Source organism: Pogona vitticeps, chromosome 2 (assembly GCF_051106095.1).
Source record: "Pogona vitticeps strain Pit_001003342236 chromosome 2, PviZW2.1, whole genome shotgun sequence".
NCBI classification, from domain to species: domain Eukaryota; kingdom Metazoa; phylum Chordata; class Lepidosauria; order Squamata; family Agamidae; genus Pogona; species Pogona vitticeps.
Window position 1 is genome coordinate 99,434,205 of NC_135784.1, and position 16,907 is coordinate 99,451,111.

Here is a 16,907-nt window from a genome sequence, read left to right on the forward strand (position 1 = left end):
TGAGCCATTTTTCCCTTTGTCTTTTGCTATGCACATGCCTGAAGAATGCCTTTTTGTTGCTTTTAGTGTCTCTAGCTAGCCTCAGCTGATTCTCAGCCTTTGCCTTCTTAATGCCATCCCTGCAGTTCCTTGCGACTTGTCTATACCTTTCCTTTTTTGCCTGGCCTTCTTTCCTATATGTGCCCCTTTTATATTTTCACGTTCTCTCTGAGCTTTTTTGTGAAACCACACTGGCCTTTTTTGCTGCCTCCCACCTCAATGGGACAGCCAATCTTCTCCTGTATTTCTGTGCAGGGATGTATATTTTGGACATATACTGCAATTCCACCTCTCTTTCTATTCTTTTTGAACAATTTATATACTTCAATTGCTGTATTCCTATCATGGGAGTCATCCCACCAAGTTTTTGTTATTCAAAGTCATATTTACCATCCTGATCAAAGATTTCCAGTTCTTCTTGTTTGTTTCCCATACTCCTGCAGTTTGTATATAGACACTGGAAATTGTGTGATTTGTCACCTGCTTTGCTTTGTACATTTTTATGAATATAATTATGAATGTTAATGTTATTATTGACCCTCATTATAACTGTTTGGTCCATTCCTCTTCTTGTCCATAAGGCTTCATCTATCTTTACCTCTGTGCTTAATGATTTAATATCTTTCCATTTTAATTTATGTTTTCTTCCCTTTATAATTTCTTATTTTATTGACTGACTTATAATTGGGACTATGCTGTTTCACATTCTGAAAAATAAACTTTTTGTCTTCAAAAGTGATACAGCATATAGTAATACAAATAAAGTAACATTTTATTTTCAGTCTTTTAAAAAATTTAAGCTACTCTCATGAATATTAAATATATATTTAATATATTTTAAATATATTTTATATCTCAGAAGACTTATTTCTTGTTTAGTCATTAAGTCGTGTCCGACTCTTCGTGACCCCACGGACCTAGAGCACACCAGGCCCTCCTGTCTTCCACTGCCTCCTGGAGTTTGGTCAAATTCATGTTGGTCACTTCGATGACAGAAGAACTATACATGATGATAAATTTATCAGAGCTAAATGAAGGCTACAAAAGTTTTGTACAGTGTTAATTTAAGGGCACATTCTGAACACCCCAGGTTCAAATACATTTAAGTGGTCAAATATTTTTATTCATGACATGGTGCTAGATAATACAGTATGTAACTTGATTTTTCCAACTGTACATCCAAACCACATGGCATGTGTTTTTCAGTCAACTCACTCAGTTAAGAGGGTTTTTTTTCTTTCTCTTTCTGACTGGGAAAGACTTTTCTGTGCTGGGATGACTGTCAATATGTCCAGCACAAACTAACCATTCTCTCCTGCCTCTGAATTCAAAGAAAGCCCTTCCTCTCTGCTGAGTGATTCCTTTCCCTCTCTTTAATCTGCTGGAAGTCTGTTTGTTTGCTGTTAATCTGTTCACAATTGTAAGTAATGAAACATTATTATTATTTCTTCTACAAATGTCTCAGAGTGTGGTATTGAGACTTTGAGTGTGAGAAAAAGAGTCGACTATCTGGGGAACTTATAGCTGTTCTTCTCTGTGGATTTTTTTACTTCTAGTGTTAGCACAAGGAATTCTAAACTTTACAATGTGCACATAAATCCATATTGTATTACTCATCTATATGTAGGTATGCAGACATCTTCTCTTCACTGCATTTCCTAGTACTCCACAGCTGTTTTTGTCTCACAGTGTAATCCAAACTGGTCCAATGGTGAAAGATGAGCTGTGCTAGTCCAGCTGGAGATGTGTTGAATCCAAACCCTTCCCAGCGTAGTGCTTTTGAAAGTTACTTGGGACTACCATTACCTGTGTTTTGATTTTATTTGCTTCATCTTCAAATATCTGTTCATACACTGAAATCAGAGAAGCTTAGAGCATAAGCATCATTTAATTAGATGCTCATGCTTCGCCTATTGTAATGCTTCATCTGTGGGCAGACACATGTAGTACAAAGGCCAAATTATTTTCAAAATTGTTCCAGTAAGAAATAATGTGTAAATGAAACTTCAGAGAACATTGCCTTCAATGCTTTTCTCATTGCAAAAAAATTTCTCTACATGTGTTATATGTTCAAGTTATATTTGTGCAAAGCATTTGATTTTTCAGAACCATTTACTATAACTGAGAGAACTGATATATAGCAAAATAATATGTTGGTTTTTTAGCATGTTTTAGTGGTCAGAGGCCTTTTCTATGGTCCGTGAGAAAAGAAAGTATCTAGATCACTTGATAGACCAATTTACATGATGCTTTGCAGAAAAAATCATTCAAATTTGTTTTGAGTTGGATTTTGCAGTTACATCCTGACCAAATACTAAATCAAACATAAGGAGGTAGCTTTTGGTCTGTGAAAGCTCTCCCAGAAACAAATTTGTTCATTTTCAAGCCACAATATTTTGTCCTTTGTTCTTTCCTCCTTTATTTTTGTCACTTATCGAAGTTTGATGCTGTTGACCACATTATCCTTCTGGACACTTCCATGGGATGGAGCATTAATCCTCTGTTAATAGTGGCTCTAATCTTTTCAGAAATATGGGTTCAGAGGGAGATGCTGGAGGTTTCCTGCTTGACGTAAGCTGAGGCTATAGCAGCAATTTGTTGTAATTTGATTTACAGCCTCTACTTAAGCTTGAATTTGCTATTAGTAATCACACAGGAGCTGCAGATTGATTCGTGAGCGCAGTGTCCACACTTGATGTGATGCAATTCACATTTTAGCCCCACAGACCCCCTTCTTCCTTTCCTTCCTCTGGCCTCGCCTCTGCTGATTTTTTCGTGGTTCACTTTCAAGCCACTTGGTTTTGAAAGGGTTGTATGGTGTTCCAGAAGAGGTGGCAGCATTCCAAACCTCTTCTTAACACGTACAGAAATGGTGCACACCTTGGGGACATCTTTTATTTCATCTCGGTTGTTTCTGTGTTGTTTGTATATTAAAAGAAAGACAAACATCACTGCAGAAATATCCTCCTGTCTTTACAAGAATGAAACAACTGATCTGATAAGAAATGTCTATTTAAATTGTTTTGGCTTGAAAACAGTAGAAGCCCCCAGCAGCAGAGAGAGGGAAAAAAAACAGGGAGGGGAGGGGAACAAATTCAATTTGGCCTTTGCCTCATGTGATCAGTAAAGAATAATTAAAATTAATCAATTTTATAAGTGAAGCAAATCCTGCAGTATTTGACCATGTAGTTGCAGCCTAAGTGGCTGCTAGCCTGTTGCCTTCCTCAGAGATCTGTCAGGGAACTGTTTCTTCATTGTGCTAAACATCTAGAGTCCTATGTGACTCAGATCCAAGCTATGCGAAGAACCTTATTCTCCCATGTGCTGCCTGCTGTGTCCATGTCATCATCAAGAAGTTCTGTTCCTCTGCTGAAAAGCACATATCTGGGTCACTGGCGTGCTTAATAACATAGGTGAAAAGTTTGATGTTAAACTGCATTGACTTGCACAGCTTTCTTGAGAGTGGAATTATTAGGTCTTGGGATTCATGTCTCATGAATCCCAGGAAGCCCAAAGTCTTGGGATTCATGTCTCCTGTTCACCATCTCAAACCAAAGGATGGAGTCTGTCACAAATAAGAGTTCCTCAGCTGCACAAGTAGCTCACAAAAAAGCATAGAAAATTGGATCATTGTCACTTAGATATTTAGCCTTACAATAGATGTATCAGAGTCAAGATGCTCTGGAGGCCTGGGAGCTCAATATGCCCCTCAATGAGGCAAGGGGCTTTCTGGAATGAGTGTTGATGGCAGCAGGATTTTGAAAAAGGAAGAGAGGGCCTATGTAAAGATTTGACCCAGACTTCAGAAATGTCAGGGTTTTTGTTTTTTTACTACAACCTGATTCCCCCAAACAGCACGATCACCCAGTCTCAAAAAGTAACTTGTCAGGGCTTTGGCTTAATCACTTTTCATTGATCACTTTCATGACACATAGCTATGAGAAGAAGGATAAGCGCCATCATCTTTAATATCATTATCACTCAAACGTTTTGAAACTGTCAATATGCTCTGAGCAATTATTTTTAATGCAAGATCTTGGGGTTACACCTTGTTTGAATGCGGTTATTGAACTGGAAAGTTGTGCCACTCGACTGTTCTAAGTCTTTGCTTTGCATTTCCTTTAGGGAAACAAAAATCGGTGGTTGCTTCCTATTGCAGACTCGAGGCCCACAGGGATCTCTGCCTCTCTCTTTTTTGGATGAAAGATAAATGAATGAGACAAAGTGCTCATTCTGTGCCAAGAAGAGGCTGCCAATACCAGGGACTAGCCCCAGGCATCCAGCACATTTTGCTTTGTCTGTGACCTGATTCATCTTTCAAGGTCCTAGAGGGAGTTCCAGTGTTCAAAGTGTAAGCGAAATATGGATGCTAGAGGAAGTATAAACACAAAAGAATTGTCCCTAATGATATGCTTAATTGGAAAAAATGTACAAACAGCAAAACAAGCATTGCTTTCCTTATTTGTTTGACTTTACCATAGATGGGAGAGGTTGTAACAATGTGATTTCTTCACTACTGAATGCCTATGGGACACCATAGTCTCAGTCTACAGAGTAACAAGACAAATCTAATAGGATGATCTACCAGCTCCAGGGGATTAAGCTTTACACAAGCCTCTTCTGCTGGCAAAAATCCTTCTCAGTTGATACAAGTTTTTTTCTCCTGTAATATTAGAGACCTGCGGACAGAGACCCAAGGGCAGAGGAGCTCCAAAAGGGAGTGGAGGGAATGAAGAGCAGAGTGGCACCAGATCCAAATGCCAACACAATGGTCCAGGTAAGGTTAATACTAAATGATTGATTGATTGATTGATTGATTGATTGATTGATTGATTGATTGATTGATTGATTGATTGATTGATTGATTGATTGATTGATTGATTGATTTGATTTTTACCCCGCCCCTCTAGACCATGTCTACTATTTCCAGCGTGCCTAGGCTTGAGTGGTGCGTTTGGGGTTAGCACTACTTTAGCTGCCCTAGAGTTGGTTAAGCTGGTCCTTGTCCATCTTTGGTTAGTGAGACCTGCACTGAAAGGAAATATGTGAGTTGTTTCAGTCCTGGGATGCAACATAGCGTTCTCGTATCACAGATGAAGTCTTTGCAGAAACACATAGGACTTGGGCCAGTGAGTGTGATTCCAGTCTTCTCCTCCATGTGGTGATTGCACTCCCAGCTGTGGTGTCTGAGGAATTTTCTAGGGCAATTTCTTAATCACATGTACTGATTCCCTTCATTGACAGAAAGATGGCATAGAAGTGTAATCAAATGAATGATAAAATGAATGAATGAATGGATTTGCTCAAAGTAAAATATTTTAGTAAATTTCTGGGCATGAAATGAAGGCACCTTCTTTGTGAGAACAGGTCTGTAGCACACAAAACATATCTGAGGCGTCCTCGTGAAAGAAATCCCACGAATTACCTTCTGACTACAGCAGTTGACCTAGGCCACAATCCTAAGCAGCCAAGGTGGCTGAGGTTGGCTGACGCTAAACCAGCTGAGGCTGTTGTGAAGTCAAATCTCCTCAGTCTCAAGAGGTTTGAGGTTATTTAGGATTGCCCTAACTTTAGCCTATATTTATGCTGTCATACTAGTTATGAGTCTCAAATGAGAAAGGTTTGGATCTGGCATAACTCAGCTTCTAGGCATCTCTGTTCATCTAGTACTGCTTCTGCTAGTTGTGCCAGAAGACCTGAGATATCTGACCATTTAAAATTTACTGAAGTCAGGGCATCTTTGAGTTTGGATTGTGCTGCTAATTAGAGTGAAGGCAATGTAACATTCTATCGCACAGCTTAGGTTTCTAGTATCATACGTTTCATATTAGAAATCTTTCTAGCTCAGATCTACATGCTGAAAAAGACAAGTGACAATGGAAACATCTGAAGTTAGAGCACACTGAAAGACAATATCTATTCTTTCCTCAATTCTGAAAGTTTATGATAGAAACTCTATTATATTTATCAATTCGGCAAGGCCATTTTACAGTTTAAATGCTTTATCAAGCATAGGAATAATTTTAGTCTATGTACAAGTGATCTGTACTATCTCCTTTGTGACACTACTGAGGAACATAAGCTTATGGCAAGATATGAACGTGTTGTTATGAAACACAATATTTGACAGTTGGCATGTAATCCTTTTCTAGGGCTCTTAATTATTTACCAGCTGCCTCACCAAATGGCCTTAGGAAACGGCTTCTATAATAATAATAATCTTAGAACTGCAGACTGGAAGGGACCTTATGGACTGAGTCCAGCCCTTCTGAAGGAGGCACGCTGGGAACTGAACTCCCCATTTCTGGCTCCACAGCCAGATACCTAAACCACTCAGCTATCCAGCAGTTCTATTATACTATAACAATATTTGAGAGGCAATTAAATGTTTGAAATAGTAAATGTGTGTGACTTTTCTTTATGAAGATCTCCGCAACATACCTTAAAATTAAAACAAATTCCATTTTAAAAACAAACAACTGTGAATTTCGATTCTGTGGACGCTTTGCCAACTGTACTTGGAATAGAAAAGAAAGCCAAATAGAACAACAAATACATTTGGCATCTAAATGGACTCCAGCCCAGAGTGTCAGCATTCCTTGGGGGTATGTGCATTGTAGCTCTGTGCTGCTCCTGAACACAGCCAGAATGAGCAAGTGCCAAATTACCATGTCTCTATTCTACTCTACTTAGAGGTATTTCAATTCCCTGGAAAAATCTGGGTTAAATTGCTAATGACAGGCATAGCAGGGATGTTCCTGTGGTCCCTTATGCTACCAGTGATTATCTGTAATTTTTAAATTATCTTCTCTCTGGTGAGCTCAAGTAAAAACTGAATAATAGCAAACCATTAGATGTTCAACCCAATTCTGTGTACCAACCCAAGGGTTATGCGGGTATGAGAATAAACCCTTATTAATGAGAATCATCTCTCTCTCTCTCTCTCTCTCTCTCTCTGTAGTACCATACAAAGCCACTAGGTGACAGACTTCCATAACCATCCCAAGGAATCTATAGTGAGGCCAGTGGAAAGGGCACCAGGTGGGTGGGTGAAGGGTTTAAAGCAGGGGTGTCCAACCTTTCACCTTCCCTGGGCCACATTAGAAGATGAAAATCTGGTTTGGGCCGCACATACATTTGGTTTGGGCCGCATGGGGGGGCATCCCTAGCCGTCCTCCGCAGCCCGGCTCCAAGCGCGCTTACCGGCAGCTGCGATCTCAGAGAGCAGAGGCTGCCAGCTTCGACTCCGGTGGGAGGGGGTCCACCTATTGATGGGGATGGCGCAATACAGTCATGCAGCCCCCCGTCCCCTCCCCTCCCACTTCTTCCTTCCCTCTCTCCCCCTCTACTGTTGTGACGTGCCTTGGCCACATTCCAGCTGCAAGCACCGGCAGTATAACTTGAAACTTTGGAATTTCTTTAAAAATAAAAAATTGCACTGGGCCGCATTACGAGCTGACCTGGGCCGCATGCGGCCCTCGGGCCGCAGGTTGGACAAGCCTGGTTTAAAGCTTCCTGGTTTGATGGGTAAAGGGATAGAAAAAACACCCAGCTGTTGAAAGAGAAAGCACTGGGGTGGGTGAGTTTGTCATTCATCTCAGATAAGGGGAATGGCAAATAAAAAATAGCTATGAGTTGTCATATGGCAACAAAGGATGGTCCACTACTTGACCGAAGGTGCTGAGACTGGAAGGACATAATGAACAAAACTTAGACCACTTGACAGTGCTCTTATTATCCAGCGCTGAATAACAACACTTGCTATTTTTATGATACCCGGCTAGAATGGATAACATACCTTTTCTAATCCAAACAGGATTTCAAGCAGATCTGTCCCTCATTTTTTGCAGTCCCAGTATGTGGGAGAAATAGGGGTGTTGTGCATTTTCTCCTCAACTTCATAACTCTTCTTTGGCTGTGCATAAGTAGTTTATTTTTGTAAGTGTGTACTAGCTGGAGGATCTGTGGGTGTCTTTTTTCCTGAAACTTCATTGTACCTTCGCTGCTAAATAAGGCAGTTTCAGACACAACACATGACAAATCGTAACTGCTGTTCTCCTTCCTGCTAGCTCTTAAGGCTCATGCTTCAAATGTGTGCACTTTTCTTCAACGAGTGGCACAGGCATCTACTAAATAGGTGATGTGACATGATTGCAAGCATCGGGGGCAGAAGATCTGAAAGGGAACAATGAGAACCAATATGTGACAGAGTTGGAACAAGCCAATGCTAAATGAAATGCAGCTTGAAGGCGATTTTGGAATAGAATGGACAGGAACAAAAGTGTCTATAGTAACCTGTCTTCTGAGAGTGCTAATGCAAGCCATCAGCAATGATCTAGAGGCGACCTAGTCAGCAGTATAGACTCCCAGATGCTGCAACAAGCGCAAGGTTGTGGCTGACATGCCAGTCATGGTGATGGATTTCCCCCTGAAGTCCCCTAATGAGGCCCCTGTGGGGCATGCCGACAGCCTGGCTCCACGTGCATACCACCTACTCCGATTTATACACCACTGCATGGCCCTTACCAATGGCAGCAATACCTAGTTGACCTTTATCAGAGTTCAAAGAAGAAAGAAGGAGCAATGCAGAAAGAAGCATTCTCTGCTCTGAGGAAGATAAAAATGCCAGCTTCAACTGATGCGTTAAGAACAAAAGTTAAAATTCTTTCCCAGACCTATTAGGAAGCAGCTAGTTGGTGATGAGTAAACTCATACAGCAGAAACAAACTAAACAAAATATCTACAGATACCCAATTTTAAGTTCTGTTGCTTGGCTCTGCCATAAGAACATCCCCGTTTTCAGGGCCCAGTCATCTTTAGGCAAGCAGCACGAGGACCAGGAGCTTGGAACAGAATGGCTCAGGAGGTGACATTACTGGTCTCCTCTTGGGGCAGCAAGTACTTTACTACTTAAGTAAATACTCATTTTGGTTGCTACTGAACACTCAAGCTGCCTAGCTTATTAGATAACTGAAACCAGAAAAGAGGCATGTTCAATATGGCACAGCCAAACAACAGAGACTAACATTGTTCTCTCTCTCACTCTCTCTCTCACACACACACACACACACACACACACACACACACACACACACACATACGCATTCATGCATGCATGCATGCATGCACACACGCACGCACGCACGCTCACACACACACACACACACACACAGAGAGAGAGAGAGAGAGAGAGAGAGAGAGTAACTCTCCAATTTTGGGGGCAAATACTGAGGAAAAGGTGTATGCCTCTGTCAAAATTAGGGACAGTCATGCCATGATTAACTCTTGCTCTCATAAAGAAACTGAGAAGCATGATCGAAATCATTCTTCTCTCCCTAGCAAGATTTCTTTGCATGAGATTCCCCTCCTTCTGGCAGAAAAAGTTATTGCATTTCTTGGAAATATCACAATATACTTCCATTTCAGAATGCAAATTCCTTTACATATAAAGAAATGCAAATGCTGGACTATTACAATTCCTGCACAGAACAGTATCTTTCTTGGGACATGGGACTTCCATATTTCACTTGTATGTGGATAGACAGTTTTTTGTCTGAATGCAGTCAGAGGGTTAGAGTGGGTTAATACTGTATATATCTACGGTTCTCAGTCTTAGTATTGGTTCACCACAAGGCTGTGCGCTGAGTCCCCTGCTCTATACCCTCTATACATACGATTGTACAGTATTTATACTTATAACAGCAATACCATCGTTAAGTTCACAGGTGATACCACAGTAGTGGGGCTCATCTCAGATGAGAATGAGTCTGCTTATAGGGACAAGGTGGAACGATTGACAAAATGGTGTAGCGAGAATAACTTGCTTCTAAATACTTCAAAAACTAAGGAGCTTGTAATAGATTATAGGAAGAAGGGGATGGATATTCCACCATTATTCACCAGTGGGGACTGGGTAGAAAGGGTGAGAGTTTTTGGTTTTTTGGGTGTCCATATTGAAGAGAACATGACTCAAAGTGTAAGTACATCAGAGGTACTGAAAAAGACTCAACAGATATTGTACTTTCTAAGGATGCTTGGGAAGAATAATATCACTCAGAGACTGTTGGTGTACTTTTATCAATGCTCAATAGAAAGTGCATTGTCATACTGTATATTCCTGTGGTACACGGGTTGTACAGTGGCCCAGAGAAAATCTCTTCAGAGGATGATTAATACAGCACAGAAGATAGTTGGGTGTCCCCTCCCCGTCTTGGAAGGACTGTACAGGTCCCACTGTCTTAAAAAAGCACAAAATACTATAAAGGACATCTCCCACCCTGGATACTCTTTGCTTGAACTACTGCCATCAGTAATACGATATAGATCTATTTAAAAAAGGACAAAAAGATTTAAAAACAGTTTTTATCCAAGGGCGACAACTGAGCGTCCTTTCGGCTTTGGCCCAACCACTTCATTAGCTCTGGAGCTACTTGTACTTGTCCTCCGCTCTTCCTCGGTAGCATGTTGGACACCTTCTGACCTGAGGGGCTCATCTTCCAGAGTCATCTCTTTTAGCCTTTTGGTTCTGTCCATGGAATTTTCTTGGCAAAGACACTGGAGTGGCTTGCCAATTCCTGCTCCAAGTGGATCACATTTAGTCAGAACTCTCCACTATGACCTGAACGTCTTGGGTATCCCTGCACGACATAGCCCATAGCTTCTCTGAATTACTCAAGCCCCTTTGCCACAACAAGGCAGCAAGCCATGAAGGGGTTTTTAAAGGATACCTCATCCCAAATAGAATGGGAAGCCCAAGGGTGGATACTCCACCTGCCTAAAATGGAAAGTCGTAATTCAGATGATTATAATATCTACTATTGTGAGCAAGAATCCCGTAGAAGAAATGGAGTAGTCCTCATAGTCAACAAAAGGGTGTTTGTTTGTTTGTTTTATTATTATACGGTCATAGACCCGAAAATACAAAAATAAACACATTATATAAGATATACAGAATAAGTTGTTAGAACATATCAGCAGTATAAAACTTGAGTCATGTAGTTGTCTTAATATAACATTTTACGAATTCTTAAAACTGTGAATAAAAACTTAGCCACCAAGTGTGTTATTAATTGGTTCTCTCCGGACAGCAAAAACTTCAGGTAGTCTGTGGGAGGTATACTAGTACATTTATACATTATTGAGTAGAGGTAACGGATATATTCAGACCTATATCAGCTACATTCTAAAATGGTGTGTACCAAAGACTCAACTGTTTGTTCTCCAACAAAAGAATGGGAAAAGCTGTACTGGGATACAATTTCAAAAATGATAGAATTATTTCAATATGAATCCAAAGCAGATCTTTCAACTTCACAGTAATCCAGGTTTATGCACCAACCACCAATGCTGAAGAGGCTGAAACTGACCAATTCTATGAAGATTTACAACACCTTCTAGAACTAACACCAAAGAAAGATGTTCTTCTCATTATAGGGATTGGAATGTTAAAGTAGGGAGTCAAGAGATAAAAGGAACAACAGGAATGTTTGGCCTTGGAGATCAAAACGAAGCAGGGCAAAGGCTAATAGAGTTTTGTCAAGAGAACAAGCTGGTCATCACAACCATTCTTTTCCAACAACATAAGAGGCGACTCTACACATGGAAATCACCAGATGGGCAATACCAAAAGCAGATTGATTATCTTCTCTGCAGCCAAAGATGGAGAAGCTTTATTCAGTCAGCAAAAACAAAAACCTGGAGCTGATTGCGGCTCTGATTATCAGTTTCTTATAGCAAAACTCGAGTTTAAACTGAAGAGAGTAGGAAAAACCACTGGGCTGGTCAGGTATAATCTAAACCAAATCTCTTATGAATACACAGTGGAAGTGAAGAACAGATTTAAGGAACTAGATTTGGTGGACAGAGTGCTGGAAAAACTATGGATGGAGGCTCATAACATTGTACAGGAGGTAGCCACAAAAACCATCCCAAAGAAACGGAAATGCAAGAAAGCAAAGTGGCTGTCCAACAAGGCCTTACAAATAACAGAGAAGAGAAGGGAAACAAAATGCAAGGGAGATAGGGAAAGTTACGGAAAATTGTATGCAGACTTCCAAAGAATAGCAAGGAGAGACAAGAGGGCCTTCTTAAATGAACAATGCAAAGAAATAGAGAAAAATAATAGAAAGGGAAAAACCAGAGAGCTATTCAAGAAAATTAGAGATATTAAATGAACCTTTTGTGCAAAGATGGACATGATAAAGGAAAAAAATGGTAGGGATCTAACAGAAGCAGAAGACATCAAGAAGAGGTGACAAGAAGACACAGAATTATACCAGAAAGATTTGGATGTCTCGGACAACCCAAACAGTGTGGTTGCTGACCTTGAGCCAGACATCCTGGAGAATGAAGTCAAGTGGGCCTTAGAAAGCATGGCTAACAAGGCCAGTGGAGGTAATGACATTCCAGTTGAACTATTTAAAATATTAAAATATGGGGCTGTTAAGGTGCTACCCTCAATAAGCCAGCAATTTTGGAAAACTCAGCAGTGGCCAGAGAATTGGAGTGGAAGACAGGAGGGCCTGGCGTGTTCTGGTCCATGGGGTCACAAACAGTAAGACACAACTAAACAACAACACCAACAACAAAAATGGGGACCTAGACTTACTCTGTTGGTATGTTCACCTTAGGCGGAAAATGTCACCTAAGGCAAAAGTTACTCACAAAGCCCCTGTGACTGAGCTGAACTCCCTGCCTTGGACAAGAAGTCCTGTTGTACCCAATAAAGTTGTGCCTTTTCCCCACTGAAGTTGCATGTTTGGTATTCATTGTAATGTAGGCCTAGGCAGCCTGGGGCTTGCTCAGCACTAAGACAACAAACAACAACTGTGGGAAGCCAGTAAATTTCAGTGATGCAGTCTCAGCAGGCAGTCTCTGCTTGGCAAAGCTTGAAAATCATAAAGAAGGGAAAATTTTACAACTGCTTGTCACATCCCCAGTATGTCGCTTTTTGACGGAAATTAATACGTCCTCAAAAAGCACCATCTGCCTTTTCCTACACCACTGCCATCACATTACTTAAAATTCTTACACACTTCAACGTGCATGTATCTATGAACTGTCTGCCTTCCCTCACTTACTACTCTCAAAAAAACCTATTTGGTGAAAGTCTCAGAAACACTGACTAGACAGGTTGTTGGGGGGGGGGCGGTCTGATCACACTGTAAAGGCAGCTGAAAAAGAGCTTGTGCTTCCTTCTCTGTCTCTCTTCCCCACTTTCCCCTGATAAAAACAAAAGATCAGAAATGAAGGAGAAGCTGTCAGTTTGTGAATGCTCATTATCACACAGCTTGAAAACTTCAGGTCCCATTATTCCTGACTGAAACTGCTATTTCTGCCGAAGAAAAAGCCTTGTGGGGCTGTGTGCTGTGGCCGTGAGGCTTGTTTGGCACATTTCCAGCAGGCTGGCCATATTTATTCATTCAATGTAGTTGCCATAAAGTGGGAAGTACTTCTCAACATATACTGTACTGACCAAGCCATGTTCGTCTGTAGTTCATTGCTGCAAAACCAAAAGACTTGTGACACTTTAAGACTAGCATGTTTTATTTGAAGAGGGCAGCCCACTGCAGGCATCTAAGGAAGCAGCCCATAGTTCATCATTATTTGTCTTACACCAATTCAAACATGTCGGTTTCATAGCTCTTTGACACATTCCCTTTTCCTCCAATAAGGACATTTTGTTTGTGGAAAGCTGGGAGTGAGCACACAGGGCTGTGTGGTAGTGAGATCAAGGGGAAAGGCCCTTTGCAATTGGGCCCAATTTGGAGAGGAGGTAGTATCTCAGATGATCTCACGTTTAGGACTGCTTAACCACATTGACCTTGTGCTGTGTGATACTTGCAGGACCTTCTGACCTGCAAAGTCTGAGCTCCATCACTGAGCAAAAGCTTCTTCTCGTACCTTGATGCCCCTTTGCTTGTTGCAGGGGCAGAGGACAAGTACTTGTGTCTGGTGGAGTGGATCTCCTCTGCGTACGTTGACACCCGATAGTCCAAATATTATGCAAACAACATAGGAAAAGGTAATGGTATTTGTACAAGTCTAATACTGGCTACCCAGTATAGTGGATAGAGTAACAGACTAGGAGACCTGGGTTCAAATACCTGCTCAGCCATGGAAACTCACAATTAAAATCACTTCTTAAATATCTCACTCATATGGACCCGGCGCTAACCATGGAAACCCAGGTGGCGTCCGTGGTCCGCTCTGCCTATTTTCATCTATGGCGGATTGCCCAGCTGCGGCCATATCTTGATCGGGGGGCCCTCACTACTCTAGTCCACGCGCTCGTAATCTCGAGACTAGACCATTGTAACGCACTCTACGTGGGGCTGCCTTTGAGGCTCTTGCGGAAACTCCAGATGGTCCAGAATGCAGCAGCCAGGCTTATTAGTGGGGTGAGAAAATATCAGCACATCTCCCCCACTCTGGCTGCGCTGCACTGGTTACCTATTCGTTTCCGCATTGACTTCAAAGTATTAATGATTACATATAAAGCCCTAAACGGTTTGGGACCTCAATATTTGGCAGATCGCCTCTTCCCACCCAGATCTACCCGAGTCACCCGACAAAGCCAGCAGGGACGGCTGAGGGGACTGACGCCGAGGGAGGCCCGGAAGGAGAAAACAAGAAACCGGGCCTTCTCGGCAGTTGCCCCTCGGCTGTGGAACACACTTCCCACTGAAATTCGGCTGGCACCCTCGCTGGGTGTGTTCAAAAACCAACTAAAAACATGGTTATTCAGACAGGCCTTCCCCCCAGTCACCTAAGTTCCTTCCCTTTTTTCTGGTTCTTAATGTTGCCATCTTGGATAATATTAATTATAATAATTATGTTAGTTATTTTTCTACATTGTTTTAATGTGTTTTAATGTTTGTAAGCCGCCCCGAGTAGACGTTGTCTAGAGGGGCGGGGTAGAAATTGAATAAATAAATAAAATAAATAAATAAATAAATATGGAAAGCCTTCTTAGAGTAGAGTTGGATCTGATTTGACGTCACTGAACACCAACCAATATTAGTTACTCTGCCCAATGTTTTCAGGTGAGGTAATAGCACAAGTGAACAACTGCTTTAACAATCCTAAATTTATACTAGAGACACATTTAGAAAGCTAGCTGGTGTAGGTGCTTCAAAAGAAATGGCTTGATTTGAAGCTCCATGATGGAAGTCTGTAATAAAAGCTGCATGATACAATGTGATCTCATATCATTCAGGACAATACTTAGAAAGAAATAATGCAGTTTATTTTCTTTTGTTTTTGTTTGTACCTTAAGTCTGTACACAACACAATAAGCTGTGTGAATTGTACAAGGACAGGTGCCAATTTTATCAGTAAATGTCTCTTAGATATGTATTTATAAATCATGTACAATTCGGTTGTTGTGGGTTTTTCGGGCTCTTTGGCCGTGTTCTGAAGGTTTTTCATCCTAACTTTTCGCCAGTCTCTGTGGCCAGCATCTTAGAGGACAACACTCTGTGCTCTGGTGTAGTTGGCTTGGGAGTGCAGTATTTATGGCTGTGAGATAGGCCTTTGTCTTTTTCTGTAGATGGATGATCAGTGTGTATTGTTGTGGGTGTATTGTTGTGCTAAGGAGAAGAGATTATCTGTTCCTGTGCTTGATGGGTGTCATTAGCTGGTCTTTTGTGTGTAGTGATCCCCTGTCCTTGTGACTGGGTAGAGTTCATTGACCTTTTGCATGCTGCATTTTGAGAGCTGGGAGCCAGGTTTTGTTGAGCTTCACACTTTCCTCTTTTCTCTTGAAGTTTTGCTGGTGCTTGTGGATTTCAATGGCTTCCCTGTGCAGTCTGACGTAATGATTGCTGGTGTTGTCCAGTATTTCAGTATTTTGAAATAGAATTTCATGTCCAGCTTGTTTTAGGGCATGTTCAGCTACTGCCATTTTTTTCTGATTGTTTTAGTCTGCAGTGTCTCTCATATTCTTTGATTCTGGTGTGGATGCTTCATTTTGTGGTTCCAATATATACCTGGCCACAACTGCAAGGTATCTGGTATACTCCTGCAGTGGTGAGGGGTCCCTTCTGTCCTTTGCTGACCATAACATTTGTTGTATTTTTGTGGTGGGCTTGAATACTGTTTGTGTGTGTGTTTAGTCGTTTAGTCATGTCCAACTCTTCGTGACACCTACTGTTTGTAGGTTGTGTTTTTTCAAAAGTTTCCCCATGCGGTCCGTGACCCCTTTGATGTATGGGGTCATGCACAATTCATTTCATAAAACAATGTTTCCTTTGTCTTTGCCACTTAAATTAAAGTTGAGATCTTGGGTTGCTTTCATTTAAAAATGTAATATGTGAGTTTTTATTTATCAATGATGGGAACTATGCAAATAAGTGAAGGCAGTTATGTTGAAAATGGAGAGACAACCAATTCTGGACAACCCTGAATGGAATTCTTTCCTTTTTACAGACTTTATCTGAAGTGTGCAATTAAATGAGTGCTCTTTCTGGACAAGTGCCATTTGTTTAAATGAGCAGCTTGCTCAGGAATTGTATTTAGTACATCACTGGTAAAATGTGCCAAGTCATTGGCAATGAAATGCTCAGTTTGGAAAGACTATCAGAGGAATTTCTGTATTCTGTGTGATTCAGATGTCCAAATGAACAAGACAGAAACGTGCATGCACCCACACAGACGCACCCACCTACCCCCACCCACACAGTTTGTATGTCTAGATGTACTAAGGGCTATGTAAATCCAGCTGACAACATTAGAACTTTGACCTATCTAAGGACCACCACACCCAGCAGAGGGTGGGAATCTGTCTATATACACCTGTCTGATGATAGCACTGTTCTTTGCTTGGAGAGGGATGCAGGATATAGTCCTTGCTTTAGCCAGACAGGTGA